This window comes from Mesoplodon densirostris, chromosome 16, assembly GCF_025265405.1.
Source record: "Mesoplodon densirostris isolate mMesDen1 chromosome 16, mMesDen1 primary haplotype, whole genome shotgun sequence".
Taxonomy (NCBI): Eukaryota; Metazoa; Chordata; class Mammalia; order Artiodactyla; family Ziphiidae; genus Mesoplodon; species Mesoplodon densirostris.
In genome coordinates, this window is record NC_082676.1 from 75,864,483 (window position 1) to 75,891,962 (window position 27,480).

The following is a 27,480-nucleotide window of genomic DNA, read 5'->3' on the forward strand; positions in this document are numbered from 1 at the left end:
AAAAAGAATGGCAGTATTTGCAAATGAAGCAACTGACAAAGGATTAATCTCCAAAATTCACAAGGAGCTCATGCAGCTCAATATTAAAAAACAAACAACACAATTCAAAAATAGGCAGAAGACCTAAATACACGTTTCTCCAAAGAAGATATACAGATTGCCAACAAACACATGAAAGGATGCTCAACATCACTAATCATTAGAGAAATGCAAATCAAACCTACAATGAGATATCACCTCACATCAGTCAGAATGGCCATCATCAAAAAATCTAGAAACAGTAAATGCTGGAGAGGGTGTGGAGAAAAGGGAACCCTCTTGCACTGTTGGTGGGAATGTAAATTGACACAGCCAGTATGGAGAACAGTACGGAGGTTCCTTAAAAAATGAAAAGTAGAACTCCTATAAGATACAGGAACCACACTACTGGACATATACCGTGAGCAAACCATAATTCCAAAATATTAATGAACCACAATGTTCATTGCAGCTCTGTTAGCAGTAGCCAGGACATGGAAGCAACCTAAGTGTCCATCAACAGATGAATGGATAAAGAAGATGTGGCACATATATACAATGGAATATTAGTCATAAAAAGAAATGAAATTGAGTTATTTGTAGTGACGTGGAGGGACCTAGAGTCTGTCATACAGAGTGAAGTATGTCAGAAACAGAAAAACAAATACCGTGTGCTAACACATATATTTGGAATCTAAAAAAAAAAAAAAATGTTTATGAAGAACCTAGGAGCATGACAGGTATAAAGACACAGGTGTAGAGAATGGACTTGAGGACACAGGGACGGGGAAGGGTAAGCTGGGTCGAAGTGAGAGATTGGCATGGACATATATACACTACCAAATGTAAAATAGATAGCTAGTGGGAAGCAGCCGCATAGCACAGGGAGATCAGCTCAGTGCTTTGTGATCACCTAGAGGGGTGGGATAGGGAGGGTGGGAGGGAGATGCAAGAGTGAGGAGATATGGGGATATATGTATATGTATAGCTGATTCACTTTGTTATAAAGTAGAAACTAACACACCTTTGTAAAGCAGTTATACTCCAATTAAGATGTTAAAAAATAAAAAAAATGAAAAAACAATAAATAAATAAAGTAAAATAGGGTGATTAGCAGAGGCCCAAAGGCCGTGAAGTAATGAGCCCTATGGGAAGAACACTCTAGGCAGGAAGAACAGTGGCTCTGTGTGGGAGTGGCTCCTTGTGTGTGAGAAATCACAAGAATGCCATTCCGCAGTACAGAAGGTGGGGAAGAGGACCAGACGAGCTCAGAGGTCAAGGTCGAGGGCTTCTGAGTCCTTCAGTCCTTTAAGCAGGGTTTCTCCCTCAGGCCCTACTTCCTTCTTGGGCTGGATCCGTCTTTGCCTTGGTGGGCTGTCCTGTGCATTGTAGGATATTTAACAGCATCCCTGAACTCTACCCACTAGGTGCCTGTAGCATCCCCACCACCCCTGCCTCCCAAGTTGTGACAACTAAAATTGTCTCCAGATGTTGCCAGGTGTCCGCAGAGGTGCAGAGTCATACCAGGTTGAGAGCCACTGCTTTAGAACCAAATAAGGACTTTGTTATTCCGAGTGGGTCTTTGCTGTATACGACTCCTCTGGCACTGTGTTGAGAATAAGTTGAAAGGGGACAGAGGCAGGAGCAGGGGAGCCGGGGTCCAGGGGGAATTGGCAGAAGTCCAGGTGGGAGTGGAGAGCACCCGGAACCAGACTGGGGTGGGCTGAGGTAGGCGAGGAGTGATCAGACTTGGGATATTTTGAATGATGAGCCGTCAGGATTTGTGACAGACTAGGTATTGGGTGTAAAAGAGAAATCAGAAATAGCCACAAGGACATGGGCCTGAGTATGGAGGTTGCAGGTGAGACGTAGGTTTCTGGGAGACAGCAAGAGTTTGGTTTGAACATGTATTTGAGAACATTGACCATTCTCTGACTTCTCCCCGACAACACCCCTGAGAGGTGGGTATTCTCTCCTTGTAGCATAAAAGCCCACGGAGGTTAGTGAATGCCCTAAGTTACACAACCCATACAGAACAGAAGCAGGATTTCAATCCAGAGATGTCTGACTACTAACTCCCCGCTCCTGGATCCACCTCAAAGTGATTTTGGATGGTTCCCGACGTCCCCAAGATGAGGTCAGGTACAGTATCTTATACCCTCCAGAGGTTAATTCAGCAGAGTAATTGTTCATGAAATCAAATTCTGCTAAATGCTAACATTTCAAAAAGAGACAGTCATTTCATTTGCATTTTATTAGCAGAATTGAAAAGAAGCAGAAACTTCAGAAAGAATTCTGTATAGTAAAACAAATTGCCTGGCATAGCAGGAAGTAGGGTTTGTAGTTAATTGGATTTTAAACACTGGAAGTCACCATTTCTCCTACCTAGCCTTACCGGTTAGTTGCCTGGCTGCTCAAAGGCTCTGTGTTCAGTTGTGTTGGGAAGCATATCCTGGGTCCTTTTCTTGGGGATCTACATACCCATCAGCAGACTGCTTCTCCTTCTCCGAAAATGTGCTAAACATCTCACAGGCACAGGAGGCGTTAAACCATTTTTCCCATTTTGAGTTTATTTCTAAGGGTCTGCTGTAGTCACAGCTGTATCTCGGTATCAGCTTGGTCTGTACATTCCCCCAAATGTACATGTCCCTGAAGCTGGGGTATGATACCAGTGGGCCATTTTCTTCCCCTTTCATTTTTCTGCCAAGCCCTTCTGACCTTTCATCTTTGCCCCCACCAAACCCCTGAGCCATGGACCCGAATGGATTTTCCTGAAATAGATCCTGAGACCTTTTGCATCCTCTGGCATCTAAAAGCAGGTTCTCTATCTCTTTCAGTTATGTAATTGTGTGTTTAAACTGTGGGACTCAACAGAGTCATGGCAACCCCAGAGTTGTCAGCAGTTGGAACTACTGAGCTGGCCGCGGGGAGCTGTGCACCATGATTGATTTCTAAGGGTGTTCGGGAAGCCTGGAGGGGATGTGAGCTGGGCTGCTCTGCAAAGCTGTCCACAGGCCTCTTTGCTGTTACAAGCTGTGTAGTCCTGTGGTAGCTTAACCTAAAATAAAACAGAACACTGCTGTTTCTCTTTTCTGCGAGAATAATCAGTGCCCAGGGAGCTGTCTTAGGGGGTCCCTGGCACTTTCTTCTTGTTGAGTTCTTGGCAAGGCCAGCTCACGGCCATGTGACCTGTGCAGTTATGCAGGGGCCTGGACATTTGGTTTAATGTCCTGCTGTCACTGTCTTGAAAACCTTAACAACAAGGGGACCCATGCCTTCCTTTGGCTGTGAGCCCTGCAAATGATATAGGCTGGTCCTGATCCTAAGAGCTGGCCCCAGTTCTTGACTCCAGAGCTTCCAGGGGAAGCCACAGAGGAGCAAGGGGAGCATTTGAGGGTGACTTTTAAGGGTACTCCCACGCTTGTTCTTTAAATGCCACCGTTTAGGATTCAAGAGTTGGGACATCTGATAGAGAACAGACTTGTGGTTGCCGAGGGGGAGGAGGGGTAGGGGAGGGAAGGATCGGGGGTTTGGGATTAGCAGAGGCAAACTATTATATGTAGGATGGATGAACTATTATATGAGTATAGCACAGGGAACTAAATTCAATATACTGTGACGAGCCGTAATGGAAAATAATACAAAAAAGGATATATACATATATATACACACACACATATATGTATATGTATAACTGAGTCACTTTGCTGTACAGAAGAAATTAACACAACATTGTAAATCAACTATACTTCAATAAAATTAAAAAAAAAGAGTTGGGGTGTTTATCCCCAACTTGACTTGAAGGAAGGAACATATTTCCAGATAGAAGACCATTCTGGGATGTCAACAGTAACTGTCCTAAGTAGCACTGTTGCTCAAAAGGAAGCTCTGTACATCCCAGGCCCTTCTCAGCTAGAAAGCTGAAACAAGGGCTAATCATCTCTATGTAAAACAAGTTTCCAGATGAGACACAACATACTTCCTGATCAGCAGCATTGCCAAGGTGAAGTTTAACTATGGCAGTTCATTCATTTATTCATTCAACAAATATTCATTAGTCAACCTACAATGTACTGGTCACTGTGCTAGGAGGAGGGGACTTAATCTGAGTTCCCTCCAAAACAGATCCTGTGACAAAAGATTTCAATGGGAGTGGTTTATCTGGGAGGTCATCCCAGGAAATAACAGCAGGAGAGGAGAGAAGTGAGACAAAGAAATGAAGGAAGGCAGTAAAGGGTGTGTTATTTGGAGGTTCCCTTGCAGGCATCTTGGGTGCAGTCCCCATGGGGACCTTTGGATGGAGTGTAGAACAGGCCTCAGGAGTGTCCCATGGAAGGATGTAGAGCTGGGCTATTTATCCACTAATTCCCACCTGACTTTGGTTGAAGGCTACCCCTCCTGCAAGGATGAACACAGCCTTTGGGCCAGAGAAAGCTTTTAGGCAAAGAATCCCAAGCACTTGCAGTAGAAAGCTGTGGTAAAGTATGAGATGAGCAAGTGCTGAGGGCAAGGGGATGAAGAGTGACAGAATTGAGGTTGCCATTGCAGATAGATTAGTAGAGAAGACCTTTCTGAAAAGATGATATTTGATCAGAGACCTGAATGAAGTAAGAGATCATTTAAATATCCAAGAGGAAGGGAACAGCAGGGCAAAGGCCCTGGACAGGAGCCTGCGTGGGGTTTTGTGAAGAACAAGGAGGCTGGATGGGATGGAGGGGAACCATCAACAGAGGTAGGACAGGTAGGAGGGGAGGACAACAGAGGAGAGGTAGGACAGGAGGTCCACAGAGTACCCAGGGGCTGGGGTAAGGTCTGGGGCGTGAATGCAGAGCGTATCAGGAATCTACTGGAGAATTCTGAGCAGAGGAGTGACACGATCAGATTTTTGTTTTATAAAGGAAAGCCCTGTCTTCTGGGTAGAGGACAGACTGGGGGTGAAAGTAGGGGTGCAGAGTAGAAGGGAGATGATGCTGTCAAATCAGAGTTCAGAGGTCAAGAGGTCTAGGGTTTTGATAGGAGGACCAGCTGAACATGCTCCATCAGGACCACAGTGTATGTTTCCAGCCCAAGCAGCTCATTCAGAGTTCGTTCTACATTCCAGCCTGTGTCCACAGCTCTTGATTTTTCTTGGCTCGGAGGCGCCTGCTTCTTACTTAGCCTCTGTGCATGATGGGGGTCTTTGCCTCCTCTTCTTCCTTCTCAGGACCATTTGGCCTTAGCTCTTCCCATCATTTCAGTCTGGCACCTCAGGCTGCTGTGCCCTTTTCCCGAATCACTGCCTTTCTCTGGCTCCCTTGCCCTTCCCCTTGCCCTGGCCCGGCACACGGTGACTGTGTGATCTGCAGTCACGGGCGCACCCGACGGGCATTCACGGTTTCACTGTAACATGTGCATTTGAGCTGCTTTGCTGACTTTCATCCTTCAGTGTATTGTGGCTGAGTTTTTTTTGGATGTCTTATTTGTAGCAAAAGGATTCATGCAACCAAATTCCTCATTCTCTTCTCAGGGGAAGTTTGCTCAGTTGGCTGCCTGCATCATGGACTATGGCAGCTGCGAGTTATGATAATCTGATGTGTCTAATGTTGGAGCATCATTAGACAAAGGCACTGCTGATGGCTTTCCTGCTCTGCCAGACTCACCCTCTCTCAAGCGCTTGGGCTGAGAAGGAGGGTACCCAAATCCACAGATGCTCAAGTCCCTTATGTAGAATGGCATACTGTTTGCATATAACCTATGCACACTCTCCTGTATACTTTAAATCATCTCTAGATTACTTATAATACTTAATAATGCAATGTAAATGCTACGTATATGGTTGCCAATGCACGAGAAATCCAAGTTTTGCCCTTTGGAACTTTCTGGAATTAAAAAAATATATATTTTTGATCTGCTCTTGGTTGATTCCACCGATGCAGAACCCACAGATATGGAAGGCCGGCTCTATAGGCATTGTTATTAAAATGTTTATATTTTAAAAATGTACCTCTGAACAAAACCGCTGAATTCAGGAAATTTTAGCTACATTTTTCTGTAAAACACAGTTTCATATAGCTTTAAGATCAACATAGTTTTCTCATTTCCTTACTTTATTTAAGGATTGATGCAGTTATTTAAAAAACCTGTCTCCCTCATAAGTCATCCCAGTGGGATTGGCAGTGATCATAGAAGGGACATTTGTGGGGCTCATTCATCAGGAGACCACCTTTGCTTGCTGGGCAGTTATTTCGTGCATTATCCTCAAGCTCCTTTGCAAAAATCTCTTAGTGGTTAGTGTGTCTTTGCACATACAGCGTCACAGAATGTCAACTTTCACTTCGGTCAGTAAAGAGATGGCCTGATTCTAAGATCATATTAAGAAAGTTGTTTTTTCTCTGGAAACTATTTTATTTTCAGCTCAGATTTAGGTTAGAAAAACAGACTTAAAAACAAAACCTAACAATTCCTAGCATAATGAGAATTAAATGAAAAATTCCAATTTGCATCAACTGTCCATTTTTTAATGAAATCGTCAGTCAGATTCTTTTCAGCTGTGTCTTGGACTGACTTCTCACACTTTACTGTGGGTGTGAATCACCTGCGATCGTGTTAAATGTAGATTCTGCATTTCTAGCAAGCTTCCAGATGGTGCTGGTGCTGCTGGTCCCTGGGCACCCTTTGGGGAACCAGGTTTTGGACAACTTGCTCTAGGATCCACCTTGCTTGGCTGGGGTGGGGGCAAAACTACACCTCGGGGAGGGATTGACTGCTTTGGGGAAAAAGGAGATTTGGGGAGGTAAAGTTAGCCTGAACATTTTTCTGATGCAGAAAACCATTTTCATACTGACACGACGACTTGCGTGGCTGCCTTCCCAGAATCAGATGAAATGGAGCACTGTGGTGAAGGAGGGAGTTCTTAACTTTTTGACTCTGGCTGGAAAACATCTAAACTGCTTCTCTTTATCCAGGGAGGGTTCCTCAAGGCTTGGAGGCTCCTGAAGTCACTGGATTTGCAGTCCGGGCAGAGGGCATCAAACGTTTATGAATGCAAATGGAAGCCTTGCTCAGGGGTACAAAAATCTAGGTTACAGTTTTGAGCAGGAAGGGAGGGGCCTTGATGCTAAGGAAAGAACTGGTAGAAGTTCTGGAAGGGTTTCAGGCAGTAATTACAAAGGAGAACTCTCTTCTCCTTAGCAACAGTCTTTGCAAGGGGAGCAAAAGCTTGGAATAGTAGCAGTCCCTACAGAGAAATCTGTGTGCAGACAGAATCAAAAGCAATTGAAACAAGTTTGCACTAATGACTTTGGGGACCAGAATGCCCCAAGAATGGAAGAGAAGGGCTTTATTATCAGGGGTGACCTCTAATTTGCAATTCAGATGACTGTTGGGCATGTAAACGGACACCTGGGTGGGAGGATTGTATAATGTGGGTGGTACCCGGTGAATTTCTTTATCTTGGACTTTGGATGAAGAAAGTCTTCCCTCTGCTTCTTGCAAGCTCGAGTAGTGACAGATGGTTCTCATTTTCTTGCTGGTTTCTGTTCCCATAGGAATAAAATAGGACTTGGTGTTCAGAATTCAGCCTATGCAAAGATGCTTACATTCAGGTGGGCCACTTAGGAATGAAAGAACATTGGCTGATATTATTAAACCAAGGTGAAGAAGGGCTGTGGAAAGTCATAGAGGTGAGGGCTGGGCAGAACTACTCCTGTGACCTTGTGCAGATCATGATCCTCTTCTACCATCAGTTTACTCTCCTGTAATGATGATAATAATGCCTCCAGTTGGTGGTTTGGAGATAATGCTCAGTGTCTAGCAGAATATTTGGTACATAGGTTTTCAGTAAGTGGAAGAGTTATTTTAGAAAATATCTTGAGATAGAGCTTATGATTAGATGTCAGGATGAGAGCTGGAGTTCTGACTGGAGTCTAAACTTGAGTTTCATCAACTGGGTAGAGCAACCAAGAACGGGGGTTGCAGAGAATACAATATGTCAAGACAGTAAGATGCTCAGAGTAGTAAGACAACCAGTAAATTAGTATTTTTTATAAAAGTGACAAAATAATTAGCTTACAGAGCTCTTGACATATTGAGGTAATAGGTGAAATACCTGGGGCTGTAATTATTAGAGGAGAGATAAGTTCTGATTATTATAAGAACTTACAGAAATCTTAGGTGCTTCCAGCCCAAGAACTTTATAAGCCCCTCTAATTCTTTTGCTTCTAACCACCTTGTAGTAGAGAGACTTTGCCACCCCACAGCTCACTGACTGCCCATTAATCCATCCCACAGATTCTCTCTAGGACCTGCCTTGGACTTGTGCTCTCCAGTATTAGAGCCATTTGCCCCACCGGGCTGTTGAACACATGACATGTGGGCAGCCCAAGGTGAGATGTGCTTGCAAGATTAAAATACTCTCTGAATTTCAAAGGCTTAGTATGAAAAAAAAAAGGAATGGAAAATATCTCATTAATAATTTTTGTATATGGAATACATCTAAAAATGACAATATTTTGGATACATTGGGTTAAAATATATTATTTAAATTAATTTGGCCTGTTTTTACTTTTCTAATGCGGCAACTAGAGAATTTTAAATTACACACGTGGCTGGCATTTTATTTCTATTGGACAGTGCTGGTCTAGCCTGCACTGGAACTTGTATAGGATTTTCCTGGAGAGGCTTACATCATCAAGCTTCCCTGTCCCAAAACAGAAACAAAACCAAACCTTGTGCTGACTTAGGGGAGCTTCCTGATCTGAAGCTCTGTTGTCCTTTCTCAGCAAAAGTAACCCTAATTGTGCAAGTGAACCATCTTCCTAGGCATATTAGGTCTGTACACGTATAGTCTCAAAGTTTTTACATCATTTATATTCATATTTTTCTTAATGTTATTCTCAGTCAGCATTTGACAACTCTTATCGAAAAGACCGTGTTTTATCTGAAGGTGTTTGTCTCTAAAACACATTCCCTTCCTCTTGAAACAAACACAATAAAAGGGTATTGAAACAAAGGAAAAACCACTTAGTGCACTTTTGGTCAACATTTATCTTGCTGTAAAAAGAGAAGGAAGAGAAGAATGTAGGTTTGCATCAATTAAATTGTATCACAGTTACTGGTTCTCTTTCTTCATGGAGTCAGAAATCAGGAAAGTAAATTTATTCTTTCTGGTTCGAAGTTGTCAGGGAGTTATCGAGAGGGAGCTGAAGTCCTATTTCTGCAGCAGAACAAATGTGAGAGGAGAATGGTAAATTAAATAAGGGCACGATGATTTAGCCAGCTGCTTCAGTGCCCTGAATGATCACTTGTAAGATGCAAATAAATGTAGGGCTTTGTGCTATTAAATAGAGTTATGGTTTTCAACTCAGAAGAAATATTGTGATGTGGCTGAGTAGTCCTATTAATGGGATATTTTTGGTCACTCATTTGTCCTTGGATTACCTCAGCTCCAGAGATGGGAATGATTAACATTGCACTCTAATCATGAGGAGTTGGAGGGATGGCGTGTCTATAAACTGGAACTGAAGAATGGCTTATGAATTCTTTCACTAGTGTATCACTGTGTTCCCGGACTTTTGATTTAACGTTTTATTTCTCCTTCTTGAAGGCCATCTATGGAAACACTAGAGAGCTTTTTTAACCCTTATGCAACCTCTGGTGAACCCTCCAAGTTGAGAGGGGCATGATGTAGCCTGTAATTAATTCCATGGGAGAACTTTAAGATTTCCAAGGTGCTTGGTAAGGTTGGTCTGTCCTCTTATGTGGTGTGGGGACAAGAACATGTATTACCAGTGGGACTCTAGTCACTAGCATTACTAAATGTTGAAGTGCTTTAGCTTTCTTAGGAAACGTCAAAATAGGCTCTACTCTTTTTCTCTTTGTTTCTTTACATGCTGTAGTTTTCAGGATCAGGATCATAACACCAAGTCATCTTCACAAACCCCCAGAATCATAACTAGGGAAGTACACTGGGTCTGCCTTGGGAAAAGAAGGATTATAAAAATGGAATTGTATTTACCTTCCTACTGTGACAATGTATTAATCCCCATCCTAAGGGTTTCCTTGGATAATGGTGGTAGAAAGTTTCATTCATTCATTCACTCATTCAGTAAGCATTTATTAAACACTTAAGGTGTAGAAACATTGTATAAGGTAATGAGAACAAACCTAAAGGACAGTTGGCTTTTTCAGTGACCCCTATCTCTGGGGGTGTCCTGAGAAACAAGTTAGCTAGCATGACATTGACTGCTTGTCTCACTCTTGAATCTTAGATGGTAGAGACACTGAAATCTAGGGGAAAGTTATGCAGTGCTATTTATAATTTCAATCTCTCTGTTCTTTCAAAACTATCTTGAATTTCTTTAAAAGTATTATTCTCAGTCTTGAAACATTAGGTTATCTTTATAACAAGTGGTTATCATCTTGACAGTATCCTTAACTTTCTGAGAGGAATGAAAATATTTGTATGCTAAACCCCAGGTCTTCCAGATTTTTATTATTCTAGACAATTGATGCAGTATATGAAACTTTTGAAATTATAATTTACTATTTTGAGTCTTATCTCTTCCTGCATGTTGGTTCATGCTCTCCATTGCATTAATCATCTATTTACATTTCAGTCGTTTTGTTTGTCTGTTGTTTCATCCATTCATCTGGATAATTCCTGTCAAACTCAGCTACAATAGCTGATATGGAATATATTACATAAAAGTCATTAAGGGCAGAATAGAAAGAATGGTATTCTGATTTTGATCTTTATTCAGAATTCTCAATGACTCTCCCTCAGTGACAGATGGCAGCAAGTGTTCCAAAAGCTACTTATTGGAAATGGAGTCCCAGTTTCCTGTCTTCACTCCTGACTCTCAAAAGTTGGATGCCTGGTAGTCAATACAGTTACTGTGTTTCAGGTTCTTAAAAATCCTTGTCGAAATGAAACTATTCATTGTTTTACAGACTAAATGACTTTGTTTCTTTAACATTTTCGATGCTAGTTTTCAACTTCGAAGTCATTTCCTTTTCTTACCCTACACACGCAATCCATCAGCCTCTACATTCAAAATATGTACAGAATTGACCACTTTCCCCAGTGTCAACTGTTAACCAGCATTGACCAAGCCTGCTAATTGGTTTCTCTGTTTCACTCTTGCCTTGCTACAGTCAGTTCTCCAAATAGTGAAGTCTCCTTTAAAACTTAGGTCAGACTATGTAACTCTGCTGCTTAAAAGTGCTCCATTGGCTTCTCATTTAACTGAGAATCAGGTTTGTTCCATGTCTTTGAATGATCTAGCTTCCTTTTGCTGATTTCACCTCCTTTTAGTGTCCCCTAGCCCACCTTGCTGTGCTTCAGCCACACTGATCTTTTCAGCCTTGTAGAACATGCACTCCCCTTAGGGCCTTTTCACCTGCTAGTCCCTCCTCCTGGAATCCTTTCCTTCCAGATCTTCACAAGGCTTACTCTCTCACTTCTCTTAAGTCTTTGCTCATATGTCACTTCATTAATGAGACCCCACTGGGTACCCCTATCTACAATAAAAGCATCATCCTTCTCTTCCCCTCCCCCCAATAGGAATCCAATAAATATTTTTTGAATGAGTGAAACAACTATTTTTCATGGAACACATTTAATTTCCTGTTCTATTTATGGGAATAGATAAGGAATGCATAAAATGATCCTTAGCAGAAGACATGTAAATATTACAACAAAGTGGTAAAAAATGAGACATGTTAAAAATTCATAACCATATCTTTAGTTTTCTTAAAGTACAAACAGTAACAGAACAAAGAGTCAATACATTTTTGAAAAATGGAGATATTTCTTGGAATAGCTAACATTTGTAACCAGATCATTATGCAAATATGTAATATTGCCGGTATAATGTTGAGTTTCTTTTTTCTAAAATAGTAAATACTCCCCCTTTTGTGATCAAATTTAAACTGTCAATATGCTTGACAAACTTTCTTTTGTAGTAAAATGTGTCTGTGTGTGTAGTATGTATACAACTATATATACATATATATGATTGAATTATCAATGATTTATGAATTTTTAAACTAATGAAAGTTATGATGCATCAGAGAGTTATTTCCTATTGTTAAGTGGGACTCTGTTATGATTATTATTATTGATGTATTATTATTATTTGTAGGTATTAAATACATACTTGCAAACTTGTAGAAGGAACAATTTTTGTTTGTTTTTGTTTTTATTTTGGCTGCATTGGGTCTTTGTTGCTGCGTGTGGTCCTTCTGTAGTTGCAGTGAGCAGGGGCTACTCTTCGTTGTGGTGTGCAGACTTCTCATTGTGGTGGCTTCTCCTGTTGTGGAGCACGGGCTCTAGGTGCACGGGCTTCAGTAGTTGTGGCATGTGGGCTCAGTAGTTGTGGCTCGTGGGCTCAGTAGTTGTGGCTCGTGGGCTCTAGAGAACTGTTTCAGTAGTTGTGGCGCATGGGCTTAGTTGCTCCACGGCATGTGAGATCTTCCTGGACCAGGGGAACCCGTGTCCCCTGCATTGGCAGGTGGATTCTTAACCACTGTGCTACCAGGGAAGCCCCAGAACATTTCTTATTTAACCAGAATATCTTCTTCTGGTTAAATTGTTGTAAATTGTTGTAATTGTAATTTACAACATGCAACAATTTACAATTGTTGCATGTTGTAAATGTGTGAATTTACTTAATTGTCTGGGCTTGTTGCCTCATCTCCAAAAGGAAGATAATAATATGTTACTGACTTAAAGGTAAGATATATGGAACTCTGAAATTTGATTGCTCTTGAAGATTCATTACTTTAAAATCACAGTATCTCCACACCCATTAAAATAGCTAAAATAAGGAGAAAAAAATGGGTAGTACTAAGTGAGTGAGGTTGCAGAGCAGTTGTGATTCTCATACATTCATTGTTGGTGAAAATATAAAATGGAACAGCCACTTTGGAAGACAGGTTGACAGTTTCGTATAGTGTTAAACATACACTTACATGTGACCCAGTAATCCCACTCCTGGGTACTTAACTAAGTGAAATGAAAACTTATTTTCACACTAAAATCTGTACACTAATATTGGTAGTAGCTTTATTATAATCATCAGAAACTGGAAACAACCCAGATGTCCTTCCAGCTGGGGAATGAAAAAACAAACTGTGGTATACCCATACATTGAAATACTACTCAGCAGTAAAAAGGAACAAACTACTGATGAACACAGCAGCATCGATGGATCAAAAACTGCATCGTGCTAAGTGGAGGAAGTCAGAGTCAGACTCAAAAGGCTATGTGGTGTGTGATTCCTTAACACCCAGAGGTTGGGTGGGATTGAGAGGAGGGGCTAACTGCTGAGGGACAGCGTGAGAGAGATTTGGGGGTAATGGAACTGTCTTATGTCTTGATTTGTGTGTTGGTAATGTGATTGTATGCATTTCTCAAAACTCATAGAACTGCATACCAGAAAGAGTGAATTTTACTATATGCAAATAAAAAACAGGGAATTAATCCTCTTGATTAATAAAACCAGCTCTGCCTCTGAGTCCAGCCACTAATGAAGCCTGAATGTCCTAGGAGAGTGAGCACATCTGTGTCTTAGTTCATCATTTCATTTTACTTCAGTTGCTGGGGTTTCCTTGCAAGACTTAGTCTTGCTTCAGGTAGTACTCGTAGACTTTGATTCTGGGGTCAGAAGTAACCATAGCAAAAAACCATCCCACATTCTCCCAGAAGCTGTTTCAGAGGGATCCTGCCAGCTGGTTAGCCTAGTTTGGTGCCGGTGGTGGTGCTGACAAAGACGGAGAACTTGTTAGAGTTGTAGATAAATCAGCTGCTTTAGTTTGTTCCTAAAATCAAGTGCAGATGAACAGGAAACAGAATCAGAGCAGGCTGTTGTCCATACAGATTATTCTAGATTGTGCATTTGGAGCCCATCTATTCAATATGGTACCTGTGTCAGGGCCTTGGCCTCAGCAGCCATGTTCTGTGTCTTGAAGAGTTTGTAGAGTTCAATTCCATCAATAAAAACCCAACTTGTTGCCATATCCCAGTGTATTGGGCTCCAGTGGGCCAGCTGGTGATGTAATTTCTCATAGAACAAGTGGTTGACCAGTGTCTGTGACCAAAAAGACAATCAGACAAACATAAATACCAGTCTCAAATTTACATAATTCATAACAAGAGAACTTAAGGCATTGAGTGGTTCTTGTAGGCTGTGCCATACTCTTTATTTATTATTTTTTCTATTTTCATTTGCTGACTGGAGGATGCATTTTATGTTTATAAAAGATGTGACTACATAAAGGTTTTTGAGGTCATGATTCTCTGGTCAAGACAGCCCTGTTTCCATTTTTCTAGGCTCTTTTGTGTCCTCTGCCTTAGGGGTACCTGCTTCTCTCGTACTTAGCTGTCTCAAGAGTGCTATAAATCTAGATTGATCCTGAAACCAGCTTCCTACCAGCAGATTAGAAGTGAAGCACAACAGATTAAAATGAAAAATTTTTCTCTCTGGCATTACTCTAGAGCAACAACTCGAGTTTCTGCTGTTACTATTCTTAGCTTAATTTGCACACATCATTTTCTCTGTGTGCCTCGTTACTTGAGTGCAGAAATAGAGGAGGAGGGAGAGGACAGTAATTGATCACCCACCTTGGATTGGGGAATGTGATAAGCACTTTTCATGTATTATTCCGTTTAACTTCACAACAATGAGGCAGGTAGATAATTTTGCTGCTTTATAAACAAGGAAGCTAGGGCCAAGAGAGGTTAATTGACTTGTATTCTCAAAGATAGGTCTCTCTCATTCCAAAACCCACTCTTTTTATACCTCAAGGCTCCATTTGGGAATAGTATTTCCTCATCTCGTTTCCACTTTTTCTAGAGGATGGAGACTGCACTGGTCTTTTGAGATTGAGCCCTGGGCTTCTTATCACACCTGGTCTGAGAACCAAGTCTGCTCTCTGTTTCATTTTTCAGAGTCCCAAGAGATTTGGCCTAATTTTACGTATTTTTCAAAGTTGCCATCACACACTTATCACCTGTTTCTTTCTCCTCCATGACTGCCAGAAGAGGAAAATTGAATCTCTGAGTTTCATGGCTCTGAAGCACAAACCCACAAGGCTTTCTTATTTAAATCATCACACTTCTAATCACCACGGGGAAGTAGGAAAGCAAAGAGAGAGAGAAAAAACCCAATAGGAAAAGTTACAAAGATTCAAAACTAGTTTAAAATCTTAATCCTTGAGCCCAGTCTATGTGTTATAGCTTTTGAAATTCTTCTTAGGAATTATTTCTTAGAAGATACTAGAAGTCTCCTTAATAGGGATTAGTTATTCATTTGTATCTTGGATCTGTGGTCCAAAACAAATTCAGATTGGTACCAGTGATGAAATTTTCTCTCCCAGCCGATCATATTTTCCTGTGACTGTCTAAGCTCTAAGGTTTTCATTATAAACCTGCCCTAGGAGGGATTTCCAGAAAGCAAAGGTGTTTCAATGTTAGTTTGTGTCACTGGAGGGGGTTGGGAAATGGATATTAGGCTCAGTTTGAAGCATTTTTGCTACCCAGTACCTGGAGTCAGCCACACGTGGGAGTTGAACTGTTCTCTAAGTGTAAACTACACACTGGATTCCAAAGACTTAGAATGCAAGAAGAAAAAAAGGAAAAAAAGAGGAATTTTAAACTATCTCAGTAATTTTTCTATCAATTACATGTACCTCAATTATATAAGAAAATTCTGCAAATACTGGGTTAACTCTTATTAATATTAAATTCACATTTTTAAACTTTTAATTCTCAGACTATCATAGATCCACATGCAGTTGTTACCGTCTTACACAGCCTAGGTATAGCATCACAACCACAAAATTTATATGGATACAGCCCACTGACCTTATTCAGATTTTACCAAATTTGCATGTACTGGTGTCTGTGTGTCTCTCTGTGTGTGTGTGTTTAGTTCTGTGCAATTTATTCACCTGTGTAGATTCATATGACCACCACCACTGTCAAAATACATAAGAATTCTATCGCAAGGATCATGTTTGCCAGATACTGTAGCCATAGCCTACCTCCTCTCCTCCCTAACTACTGGAAATCAGTAATCTGTTATCCATTTGTATACTTGTGTCATTTCAAGAATGCCATACAAATGCAACTATATAGTTTGTAACCTTTTGAGATTAGCTTTTTTTGCTTAGCAAAGTTCCCTTGAGATCTATCCAAATTATGTTATCAAGAGTTCTTTCCGGGCTTCCCTGGTGGCGCAGTGGTTGAGAGTCCGCCTGCCGATGCAGGGGACACAGGTTCGTGCCGCGGTCTGGAAAGATCCCACATGTCGTGGAGCGGCTGGGCCCGTGAGCCATGGCCACTGAGCCTGCGCGTCCTGAGCCTGTGCTCTGCAATGGGAGAGGCCCCAACAGTGAGAGGCCCGCGTACGGCAAAAAAAAAAAAAAAAAAAAAAAAAAAAGAGTTCTTTCCCTTTTTATTGCTGAGTAGTATTCTGGTTTTTTTTTTACCTTTTTAATCGTGCTCCTGGAAACTAAAATTACATATGTAACTCACAATTGCAGTTTTCATCATATTTCTATTGGACATTACTGGTTTAAGTGCATGCTTGTTGGAAGTAACCAAAAAGCACATTTCTGTTGCATTTTCATTGAATTTCAGGCATCCTGTGTTAAATGGTGCATTTTGTTCTGCCAACTCTGAATCAAGTCAACAGTACCTTTTAAAATCATTTCAGGAGAGTAAAGTCATTGCTTTGTCTCTCCCACTCCCTCCTCCCACCCTTTTTTTCTTTTTTGGTCAGTTTTTAGTAAGAAAACCTTTGTATTTCTATCCACAAAAGAAACTTTTCATAAGGTTAGGCATCAAGGTGGGGTTTCTTGCAGCTGCTGCCAGTGGTATTCAGTGTACTGGTTTGAGACTAATTAAATGGCTCATATTTATCTGATATTTTCCCCCTTGGGAAACTCAGAAACATTTCTTTTTTTTTAACTTAAACTTCAAAAAGAAACCAGCTCAGTTAGCTTATGATGGAAGGAAGAAGGAGGACACAAGAACACTTCAGAGCAGATTAGAGCTGAGGTAAAGGATAATACCATTTTCAATTAAAATTGCCTGGGGAAATAAGGTAGGCAGAGAATAATTACCTGGGTTGGCACACATCCAAGATTCTGAAACTAAGACCCTGTTTGAATGTTCTGAGGGATCGCTGCCGACCACAGGCAGCCAAGGACCTTGAGAATTATGTCTGATCTCAAACCTATTTGACTGTTCTGGCTGCAGTGCATAGCAATTTTAAGTCAAATTATGTGGCTTGAGAAATTCTACCAAATAAAACTTGGGAAAAACTAAGACCTCCCCCAAATAAGCAACTCCAGAAAGCATCAGATTAAAGAGAGGTTTCTCTGACAAAATACATGTATACTTCTGTAATTTCTGCTCTGTGCCCACCAGGGCAATGAAGCCAAGACGGAACCATAGGAGAACATAAAGAGGACTGTTTAAAGAATAGTTCTAATCACTCACCTCCTCACAGAGAGGACCCTGGGTGGTAACAATCCTTGGTCAGCAACTTGCCGGTACCAGGAGTAATCACTGAGTAAATGCCACCTGACACGTGGGCTTGTCCAACCTAGTTGTGGAAATGCATCATTGAAAGCAAGTGTTTCTTTTCTATTTATTTTTTTTTAATTGAAGTATAGTTGGTTTACAATGTTATGTTAGTTTCTGGTGTACAGAAAAGTGATTCAATTGTGTATATATATATATATATATATATATATATATATATATATATATATATATATATATAATTTTTCATGTTTTTTTCCATTATGGTTTATCACAGATATTGAATATAGTTCCCTGTGCTATACAGTAGGACCTTGTTGTTTATCTATCCTATATATAATAGTTTGCATCTGCTAACCCCAAACTCTTAATCCATCTCTCCCCCACTCCCCTCCCCCTCAGAAATCAAGGGTTCCTTTAATACAGATATCAGGATGTGTCCCCCACCCCGACTCCGCTTCCACCTCCACCTCCATCTCCGCCTCCAGTGACCTATTATTACAACTGCTAAGCCTGTGTTTCTTGGGGTCTGTGCTGCTGATGGCACCCGGTGCCATGATGCCCCTGCTTTGGCTGGGTGGAACTGATGGAAAAGGTTGGAGGGTACTGAACTACAGGTTTTTCCTTTCTCATTACCTAAAGAAAGGCTCACTTTCTTCTCTATAGTAGGAAAGGGAGCCAGTGGTTTCTATTCTTTGCTTCTAGTGTTAGCTTTTGCTTTGTTGCCATCTTTTCATAATCTCTCAATTTCAAATATAGGACAATGGAAAAGGGTTTGGAAGGAATGAAAAAAAGAGAAAGAAGGAATCAATCACAGTTTTCATCTCTCCTCTTCCAAATAAGGATATAGGGGGTTAAGGAATGCCTAGGTTATTTTCTTTTTTAAGAAGACATCATAGGCTTGTTTGGACAAGGCTGCTGCTGGCACATGGGGTGTCTTTATGCAAATTATAGAGTCACACCCCTTGGCAAGGCTGCAGCCCCAACTCTCACCCCTCGGCCTTGGATGTGAACCAGATCTATTTGAGTACAGTGCATAGGTGCTTGGCCACCACCTTGTGCTGTATAATAGGTGCAGGAAGCACCCCTATTTCACAACATGGAAACACAGATGAGTGCACAGACAGCTACGATTTTAAGAGGAAGGGTCCACGGTTTGAATTCACATGCCTTTTCTTGCTCACCATGTGGCTCTGGATCAGTAATATAACTACCCTGTAACTCAGTCTCCTCATCTGTAGAAAGTTTCTGCTACATGGAGTTTGGTGAGATTTAATGAGTTAATATACATGAAACACTGAGAGCAGTACCTGGACTTAATAATTTCTCATTAATTGTTTATTATGCCATGAGCTAGTGACTATATTAAGCGTGCTTTTAATTATTTTTGTCCTTTTCCTTCAACTGTTAGTGTGGTTATGTATACATTGCCTCTATGTAATTTCCAAATAGCCAAGTCTGTTGAGTGAAAAGCTGTTAAATTGGTTGAGACCATGTAGAAAATATAACAATTTAATTAAAAAAATTTTAGCACATGATGATATTTGGATACTTAAAAATTCTTTTTTGGTCCTTCTAGGTACTAGTTATGTATCTGTTTTCTTCTTCTTTTCCTTCTTCTCCCCCTCCTTCTCCTTCAGAATATCAATTTTCTACACATCTAATTTCATAAGTTCAGTTTAAGTTCAAGAAGAGAAACATCTCATATACATCTGGAAGTTGGCAGAGTACATGCATTCTTAGGGTTAGAGCATTAGCTACTCTAGTGATGAATGGGAGAACTGTTACAAAGCTACTCACTGGGTTTAACTTCCATGCATCCTGTCTGTTGGCCAGTTAGCCTCCCTTGTGACATGATGTCAGCTCCCAACCTGAGGAAAAAAAAAATGCATACAGACAACAAATGCATGCAGTAATTAGGTACTAGGTATAGCAGGCAGAATTCTTATATGGCCCCAGGACTCCTACCCTGGCGACTGTGACCTTGATGGATGTCACTCCTGTGATGAGTTTATGTTAGATGGTGCAGCTGACTTGCAGAATGAGCTTTTCTTTGGTGGGCCTGTCCTAGTCAGCTGAGTCTCTAGTAGGGACTAAAGAAAGATTCAAGGAGAGAGAGGGATTCCATGCGGGGGAGATTGTCCACTGCTGGCCTGGAAGAGGTGGGGCTGTGAGGCAAGGAGTGTAGATAGCATCTGGGTGCTTGGCTTGGCCCCCTGCTGACAGCCAGCTGGGAACGGCCCCCAGTCCTATGACTGTAAGGAAGTGAAACTGGCCAACACCCTGCCTGAACTTAGAAGTGGATCATTCCTCAGGCTCCAGAAAGGAGGGAAGCCTAAAGAGACCTTGATTTTAGCCTTGTAAGATGTTCAGCAGAGAGCCCAGCAGCTGGACCCAGACTTCTGACCTACAGTACCAAGAGCTACTAAATTTGTGTCCAATTCACAAGGGAAACCAGACAAAAGAAGGTAGCTGGGTAATTGCAAAGCCATCGCCACTATTTAGAGGGAAAAAAAAAAAATAACACTCATGGGGCCTCCCTGGTGGCGCAGTGGTTGATAGTCCGCCTGCCGATGCAGGGGACACGGGTTCGTTCCCCAGTCCAGGAAGATCCCACATGCCACGGAGCGGCTAGGCCCGTGAGCCATGGCTGTTGAGCCTGCGCGTCCGGAGCCTGTGCTTCACAGCGGGAGAGGCCACAACAGCCAGAGGCCCGCGTACCACAAAAAAAAAAAAAAACACTCATAAAATGACTCATAATAAACTCCTATAAAGAGCCCCCAGTTAACCATTTTAGATCAGGTTAGCCACAGTAAATGACAGATTCAGGAGATATAACTTTTCTGGGCAGAGCTTAGAATGGTTTCTCAAACTGGCAGTTTTAGACTTTAGGGAAGGGCAAAGGAATGATGAAATTGCTCCCTTGCTAGACATTTATTGCACGATGGTAAATGGAAAATGCGCAGACTAGAAAGGTGGACTCCCTGTCTTTCCTTGCTCATCAGCATTGCTGACTGTGGTTTCATCTGGGGGTGGGGGTGTCGATAACCCAGTGCAGGAAGGAGCCAGAGAACATGGGTGAGGGGCCATCTGGTGGAAGTGATCAGGAGGGGGCGCTGTGGGGACCTGGCAGACCCAGACCTTCTCAGGAACAACAGCCACCTCTCAGCTGTGGCTGGCGTACAGGCGGCTCTCTGGGTCCCTGCTGCCCAGTCTTCCAGATTTCCAAGAGACGCCGGGGTTCCGATGATTTATATGAAATCTCCCATTATGTAAGTGTTAACAATCAGCTCAAATGTTCAAAGATCACCACAGGGAAGTGTAAACATGTATGTGGCCACATCAGGCCCTCGGCAGCCTGTCTTTCTGTGCAACTCAGAGGAGAGAGTTATGTGAGCAGTTTGGGGTTTGGGGTGTGAGCTCAACTTGGACAGTGGTTTCTCTTGCTTGGTCACTGTCATGTCCGCAGAGCCAAGGACAGTGTCAGGCCACAGGGGGTTCTCAATATATGCTTATGGAGTGGCTCTGAGGAGATGTCAGCGTGTGCATACTCTATGTGAAAGTATCAAATGTGATTGCTTTGGCAAAATGAGTTTCAAAGATCTTATTGCTTTTTTTTTAATATACCTATAGTTGACTTACAATATAGTGTTAATTTCAGGGTACAGCAAGGTGATATATATATATATATATATATATATATATATATATATATATATATAGAGAGAGAGAGAGAGAGAGAGAGAGAGAGAGAGAGAGAGAGAGATTCTGAGATGGGTGTTATGAGTACCTACATCTTACAGATGAGGAATGATCTCAGAGAGGTGAAGTCAGCTGCTTGAAGACCACACGGCTGGTAAATGGCTGTTCTTGGCTTTCTCTGAGAGCCAGGCTTCTGTCCTTCTATGTGCTTGCTGCTCAGGGTGTGCTGTAGAACCAGCAACATCAGCACCTCCCGGGAGCTTGTTAGAGCTGCGGAATCTCTGGTCTCATCCAGAATCTGCCGATAACTTTGGCGATGTGTATGTATATTAAGTTTCAGAAGCATTGTCCTACCCCATGGGTTTCTACACTTGGGTTATTCCTGAGCCACTTCTATGGATTTGGCGAAATCTGTCTTTCACCTGAACTTATTACTCATCTTTTCCACTTAAATATATTCACTTAAAAAGAAAAGATAACTGATAAATAACAGGTAACATGATAACGTTACTATAGTAAATAGCAATTAGTATATTTATAGTGATACGATTAATTTCAATAGAGACCTGATATCATTTTCCATACATAGAAGTTGCAGTAATGTATATGCACTGCACATTCTCGCTCCATGTACCATGGTAAAATACATATATTTTACATGTAAACTGTACCATGAATAAAAACTGTACTGTAATAAACTGTAAAATATCTGTGGGCCATCAGTGAGAGTGTGTTCCATTTGGAAACAATACTATGGTAGATTGTAAAGATGGCCGCCAAGTCTTACCCTCCCTGTATCCATGCTCTTAAAGGGTGCAAAGCATCCTGGTACCAAAATGCTTTGCATGTATGCTGGTGGTGGTTCAAGACCTGCAGACAGCATGTGTCCTGTGTGTCAGCCTATGCCTGAGATCCCCAGACCCCTTTCACTGCATACCCTTCTGCTATTGCTGTGCTATATCCTTATCCTGTAATAAAAATGTTCTGTGTATATAAAAAAAAAAAAAAAAAAAAGAAGTGGGGCTCTCTCTCCATCCTTTGAATCTGGGCCTGACCACGTGGCTTACTTTGCCCAATGCTACGTTAGCACATGTGACACAGCAGAGGCTTGAGAAGTGCTTGTGCAGTGGGATCTACACTCTTGCCATTCTCACCAACTTGAGATCATTGTGTGAACCAAAATAAATATTTACTGATTTAAGCCACACAGGTTTGAGGTGGTTGGTTACACTGCACAAGCTCACTGACATAACTGTTTTCTAACATTCTGTTTGTTTGCAAAACAATATTTTTCCATGTTCAGCAGCAGATCACAGTGAAATGATCTCTGTTTTGATTCAGTCTTGCCCAGTTATTCTTCACTTGAAAACAAAATTTCAATATTGAATATCTTGGGAAGAGCATTGAATGCTAGTCCTTTGTGTTCAGTATATAGATTCACAAAATTAGGCCTCGTAATGTAAGCCTGAGATATTTGTTTTTTTTTTTTTCCCTCCACTAAGAAACAAAAACTTCACACTTGGCTAAAGTTCCTCATTTCTTTGAAATAAGACTATATCTCAAGCACTGTGGCATCTGTCATTTGTGGTACTTTGCAGGCATACACTCTTCTTTGGCAAAGGTAAAATATAATTGTATGTATTTTCCATCACAAGAAATCCCATGGAGAATTACAATAGTTTGTCTCATAAAAATGTAATGTTTACTACTTACTGTTTTCTTGGAGAGTGTAAGTATTTTGTTATTTTTGAAAGAAGCCAACTAATATTCACTGGCAAACTTACTGAAAGATAACCTTTTTTTTAACTGCTTTAATGAAATATCATTTACAAAACATAAAGTTCACCCACTCACAATGTATGATTTAGTGGTTTTTAGTATATTCACAAAGTTGTGCAACCGTTTCTACAGTCTAATCTCAGAACATTTTCATCACCCCAAAGAGAAATCCCACACCCCTGAGCGTCCACTCCCCACCTTCTCTGCTCCTCCAGTCCTGCACAACAGCTAATCTGCTCTCTATCTCTGTGGATTTGCTTATTCTGGACATTTCATATACATGGAGTCATATAATTTGTGGCCTTTGTGAGTGGCTTCTTTCATTTAGTATAATTTTTTAAGGTTCATCCATGTTGTCACATGTATTCGTGTTGCATTCTTTTTATTGCTGAATAACAGTCTATTGTATAGATATATCACATTTTTAATCCATTCATCAGTTGATGGACATTGGGATTATTTCCACCTTCTGGCTGTTATAAATAAAGCTGCCACGAAAAAAGTACATGAAATTTTTTTTTGTTTGTGGACATGTATTTTCATTTCTCTTCGGTACATAACTAGGAACAGAATTACTGAGCCATATGGTAATTCTATGTTTAACCAGTTGAGGAATTGCCAAGATGTTTTCCAATTCAGCTGAAGCATTTTATATTCCCACAAGCAATGTAGGAGGGTTCTGATTCCTCCAAATTCTCATTAACGCTTTTTCTAACCTGTCTTCTGATTATAGTTATCCTAGTGGGTGTGAAGTAGTATCTTATTGTGGTTTTGACTTAATTTTCTCTTATGGTTGAACATCTCTTTATGTATTTGTATATCTTCTGGGGGGGAATGTCTCTTCAGATTATTTACCCATTTTTAAATTGAGTTATTTGTCTTTTTATTGTTAAGCTATAGTAGTTCTTCTTAAAATATTCTGGATATAAGTCTCTTATCAGATACGTGATTTGCAAAAATCTTCTATTTCTTGGGTTGTCTTTTCACTTTATTGAAGATGACCTTTGAAGCACAGAAGTTTTTAATTTGGTGAAGTCCAACTTATCTATTTTTTCTTTTGTTGTTTGTGCTTTTGGTGTTATATCTATGAAACCATCACCTAACCCATGGTCACAAAGATTTGTTCCTATATTTACTCCTATTTTTTGTGTATGATGTGAGATAGGAGTCCACCTTCATTCCTCTGTGTGTGGATTTATCTTTCCCCTTTTAATAGTCTTGGCACCCTTGTTGAATGAAAAACAGCTGTTGTTTATACCAGCACTAATAGGATCTGAGATTTGGGGATTTTGTGTAACTATTTATTAGGTTTCTGTCTACATTATAGAAAACTATCTTTCCTCTTTTGAAAGACCAGTGCACACACAGAGACACATAAACACACAGAGATTCATAGAGGCCTACTCACAGACACACAGACACACACACTCACTCATCCATTCCGTCTCTCCTTTACCAAAGACCCATTTACACCCTTCAACACCTAGAGTAATAATACTAGGATGAAAAAGTTGGTAGGTTGAGGCCTTGATTCACATATGACTACAACACTAAGTCAGTTATAGTAGTTTGCTCCCTATATGCCAGTAGCTAAATAATCCATGACAAACTGTTTATACTGCTTCACCTCTTTGTAGTTAAGTATTTCCTTTTTTTTAAACATTTTTTTTTAAGACTTAATTTAATTTTTATTTTTTTGGCTGTGTTGGGTCTTTGTTGCTGCATGTGGGCTGTCTCTAGTTGGGGCGAGCGGAGGCTACTCTTCATTGCAGTGTGCGGACTTCTCACTGCGGCGGCTTCTCTTCTTGCAGAGCACAGGCTCTCAGCACAAGGGCTTCAGTAGTTGCGGAACACATGATCAGTAGTTGTGGTTCGCAGGCTCTGGAGAGCAGGCTCAGTAGTTGTGGCACACGGGCTTAGTTGCTCCACAGCATGTGAGATCTTCCCGGACCAGGGATTGAACCTGTGTCCCCTGTGTTGGCAGGCAGATTCTCATCCACTGCACCACCAGGGAAGTCCCATGTAGTTAAGTATTTCAACATTGGCTTTCCCAAATGTTGCAATATCCTAACCATGAAGCAGAAAGGCTTATGGAACAATGCATCAGTTTTATGCTGGATAGTCACTTAGGGAATTATAGAAGGAAAGCGAAACTCTGTCCAGTATTTAAACCTCTGGGTACAGAAGGACATGGGTAGCAAGTGGTTTCTCAAAACGAGGAGCATGGTATAGCAGGGTTATTAATCAGTGACCTTTTTGGGAACTCATCTTGTTTTACAGTCCCAAGAGACATAAAACATTTTTAACTTCCCAGCTCTAGGTGGGACACTTAATTATTCACCTTTTCAATGAAGCTGTGGGGAGGCACTATTTCGGCGCTGGGGATATATATCATGGTACTAATACACACAGGATCCCTGTCTGCATGGAATTTACAGTCTCATATTAATACATCACTACAAGTATAAATGCAATATTGAAACTATGATAAATGCCATGGAGGGGGTAGTACCATGGAACCTAAACATTGGTCAGGGTGCCTGGGTTTGAATTCCAGCTTTGTGTAATTATTGAATAGACACCAAACTTCTCAGTTTTCTCTTCTATAAAATGGGAATAATGACAGTAAAAACATTTTAGAGTTTTTATGCCGATTAAATATGATGATGCAATCCATGCTTAGAGCTGGGTCATAGTAAATATTTACTAAACAGTGAAGTAATGGGAATTCCCTGGCAGTCCTGTGGTTAGGACTCCATGCTTCCACCGCGAGGAGCCTGGATTTGATGTCTGGTTGGGGAACTAAGATCCCACAAGTCTCACAGCGTGGCCAAAAAAATAATAATAATAAAATAAATAAATAAATCAGTGAAGTATGTGTAGATGATGCTGTATATTCTCTATTTCTATATACTTAAAATGGAATGTTTATTTCCATAGGAAGTTTAGATGAATTGGATTCTTGTTTTTTCAATTTTAATTGTAAAAGTAATATGTTTTGTGATAAAATATTGCATAATTGTTCAATGTTAGGTTAAAATGCAAAGGCCCTTTTTACGTCCCTACAGTACCAGTTCTCCAGAGGCAGCCCAGTTGAGTTTCTTGTTATCCCTTCAAATATGTTCTCTGCATATAACAATATTCATGTCTGTGTTTTTACACCTAGATTAGTGAGGTTTGTTTTAACACACTGGGGTCATAGTACACATATTACTACATTTCTTGAGTTTTTAAAAAGTAATACTATGACCTGAGAATTTTTTTCCATGTCTGTCTATATAGACCCAAGTCTGATTTTTTTTTTTTTGTAATGACATATTTTTCATTTGTTGATGTACCTTTCTACCGGGGACTTTACTGTAGACATCTCCATAAATAAGTGATGACCTTGGGAAAATCCCAGTTCAGATTTTACAGACATCATTTTCCCATATTTCAATTGACCAAGTTTTCTGCCTCTAACTTCTTTCCAAATGCAGATGGGCTTCCTCTTGCTTCTATGTACTTCTGACACCACCTGGAACTATGCCACTTCCCCACCCAACACAAAATCTTGGAAAGATCTTGAAATCTAAATTCAATGTCAAGTCCAAAGCTACATAACAAATTGCTAATGAAGGCAATACAAAAACACACATCAAAAATAATGACTATTTGTACATAGATACATTTTCATTGTAAACCTTTCCTATTCAGCACTGCTCTTCTTTGAAAGATTTCTTAAAATTACTATCAGTTTCACTATCAATCAGGGAAAGATCATTATATCTACTTCTAGAACATTATGGATATCGTTGTTGTTCAACTGCTGCTTAATTATTTTGATAGGTTAAGAGGTTGAATTGTAGATCAGCAGCTTAGTAGAGAGAGTGTATAAACCCTATAGGCTGGGTGTAGCACTAAGATTTCTGATTTGATGATTGTCTGTTTTTGTCATCCATTTAGAAACTAATATCACTAATTTATTAATGTCTCTTATGTGATTTAAAGAATATTATAGGTTTTGATTTTGAAGTGCAAAGGGCTGTTTCTTTCCATGAGAATTCTAAATTTCCTTCACATTGATTTTTCTCTGATCTGTGTCCTTCCTCCACAGAGGACAGCACTGTGATTTGACTAAGTGGACGTCACCTTCAATCAGTCCCCAGCCATCTGGTAAGTACTCTGCACACAGTGGGTAAGTTGCTAGATGGGGGGTTCTAGAACTTTCGGTCTGTAAAATGAATTCCTTCATTCACACTGATGTCCCATCTGAAATGCCTCTCAAAACTGATTCACAGATGTTTTCCTTGATGTGGTGGAGTGTTCAACTCCTGGCATTTTCTAGATTCATGTTTATTCATTCCACCAACCTTGGGTACTTCATTTTCTGCTGGATTTTCTGTTTGCCATCTGTGGGAGTATTGCCTGCATTTAGTAAGCATCAGATATTAAGTTGCTGTTTTCTGTAA

General features: G+C 40.6%; 1 protein-coding gene across 1 annotated transcript in view; it reads left to right on the top strand.

Annotated features, from left to right (window-relative positions):
* Positions 1-27,480, top strand: part of PLCB4 (phospholipase C beta 4) — a 419,094-nt gene that overhangs the window by 129,149 nt on the left and 262,465 nt on the right. The window contains exon 3 of the mRNA XM_060120154.1: positions 27,126-27,184. The gene's annotated coding sequence lies outside the window, so the exon portion shown is untranslated. The remainder of the gene's footprint in view (positions 1-27,125; positions 27,185-27,480) is intronic.